At 44.4% G+C, this 2,298-nt stretch overlaps 1 non-coding gene across 1 annotated transcript; it reads right to left on the bottom strand.

Moving 5' to 3' along the window:
* Positions 1-624: 624 nt before the first annotated feature.
* LOC111828127 lies at positions 625-727 on the bottom strand. Its single transcript, XR_002831918.1, has one exon. It is a non-coding gene; the product is annotated as a U6 spliceosomal RNA (small nuclear RNA).
* Positions 728-2,298: the final 1,571 nt, after the last annotated feature.

The raw sequence follows: 2,298 nt of genomic DNA, 5'->3' as shown, positions 1-2,298 counted from the left end.
ATGTTTGAAAAACTCTGGCTTAAACCACCTTCTCCTCTTTTCCTTCTCACATGAACGGTAACTGGAAAGAGGCTCATGAGCAGCTAATAGAAAAAGACAAAAAAGGTTCTTAAAACGCCTAGTATTTTTCAGTTTATCTTCAATGTTTGACCAATTGAGAGGCAAGAAAACATAAGCAATCTAGTGATTTAAATATGTAACATGTAAAGGATTGCCAAATGCTCAGAATTATTTAGTTATTGTCTATCACAACAAACCAATCCCATGCCTTTATATCCCTTGCTGTGGAATAAACTGGGTGTATGTTTTACAGACCCTTTTTTTCATTCAGGGCAGCCCCTAAACTATATGTTCGGGAGCTGCTTCTGTTACTATGTTCCATTAATCAGATTTTGAAACTCACAAAGATAGAATTAGGAAAATCAATCTGTGAATATGATGGTGTTTGGGTTTTGTAAAGAAAATTGTTTTTGCTCCCTACCAAAGCATGAAAACTTTGTGTCCTTGGAAGTGTACTGTAATGTTTTTTGGGGAAATGGGGATGGACAGGATAATCTTCATATTCTTGTCTCTTTTCCCATCTCTTTCCAGGAGCCCCTTTAGTATCCTTTTTTTTTTTTTTTTTTAAATATAGAACGCTTCACGAATTTGTGTGTCATCCTTGCGCAGGGGCCATGCTAATCTTCTATCGTTCCAATTTTAGTATATGTGCAGCCGAAGCGAGCACCCCTTTAGTATCTTCATTTCCATTCTCTGAGACACCACTGCCCTCCAAGTACCTCACTTTTTCCTTCAGTCATGTTTTCTTTTCCACCTTTTCCCTTGTCTATTTTTCTTCCATTTTGTTTCAGGCAATCTCCTATTTTTGTGTGAAAATAATTTAATGTTATTTCTCTCATTTACTACAGTATATGTTTATGAATACTTAATATATGGCTGTCTTTTGGTTGAATAATAATACAACAATGCAAACTTCACACTTTATATTCAGCTCCTCTTATCCTTAAAGCAATCTGGAAAAGTAGATCTTGTGTTTTATAGATGAGGAACTGAACCTGAGAATCAGTAACTTGTTAAAGACCACATAGGTAATATATATCAAAACTCATGCTTTTTTTCATTCTTAGAAAAAAAAAAAGCTTGTATTCTTTTTACACTGCCTTTGTCAGAGATCTCATGTAAGTCACCACAGGCCTAATTAACATCTTCCTCTACCCTCATCGTCTAACGTCAACCCAATATCTTCAATGTGTGTACATCCAGTTGTCACCTTAAACGGAACCCACCTTCTTCTCCCCAAACTAGCACCCTCCCACCAACACACCATTTCCGGCTACTGGCTCCACCAATTTTTGTCACATTCAGGGCGAAAACCTTGCTGTTCATTCATTCAACAAATATTTCAATACTGTTTACCACATAAAAGAAACGTGCTCGGGGTGCTGAGATATACAGCGATAAGTTTGGTGGGGTTTCTGCCTTCACAAAGGCTTCGCAGCGGTTCTCAACCTGTGGGTCGCGACCCCTTTGGGGGTCCAACGGGTCGCCTAAGACCATCGCAAAACACATATATAATTACATACTGTTTTTGTGGTTAATCACTATGCTTTAATTATGTTCAATTTGTAACAATGAAATTGGGGGCCACCACACCATGAGGAACTGTATTAAAGGGTCGCGGCATTAGGAAGGTTGAGAACCACTGGCTGATAGGCTACCAGGAAAGACAAGTGAGACCCGGACTAGTGCGGGGAGACGGGAGACTTCCTGGAGGAGGCGATGCTGCAGGTGGAGGAGGAGGAGGAACCCCGAGAGGCACCGCGGGAGCAGCGGGGGAGACGCTGGCACCGGTTCCAGCATGAAGGGCGAGGGAGACGCTGGCACCGGTTCCAGCATGAAGGGCCTGGCGAACCGTGTGCCGGAACCTGCAGGTCTCGGAAGAGGCAGGAGGGAGCCCTTCGTTTTCTATCTCAAAAGAATCAAACTGCTCACAGTTTGGAGAATTCTTCCCCTTCCCTGAACCCAACCTATTGCTAAGTCCTGTCACTTTCTGACGTCTGATTCCTTCCGTCGTCTCTAGCCCCACGGCCACCACCCTGGGCGGAGAGGGCAGCCCCTTAACCAGCCGCTCCCCACACTCTCTGCCCCCGACTGCCCTGCGCACGGGGCCGAGGCCGGCAGCCCGAGACGATGCCGCGGACAGGGAAGTCCAAGTCCCGCGTCTGGGCCACCATCGCCGGCCTATCCATTTCCCTACTTCAAGCCACTTTCCAACGAGGCGGCCGGCTTCCACACGAA

Source organism: Myotis lucifugus, unplaced genomic scaffold, assembly GCF_000147115.1.
Source record: "Myotis lucifugus unplaced genomic scaffold, Myoluc2.0 scaffold_285, whole genome shotgun sequence".
In the NCBI taxonomy this organism is placed as follows: domain Eukaryota; kingdom Metazoa; phylum Chordata; class Mammalia; order Chiroptera; family Vespertilionidae; genus Myotis; species Myotis lucifugus.
This window is presented reverse-complemented; position numbering and strand designations above follow the sequence as displayed.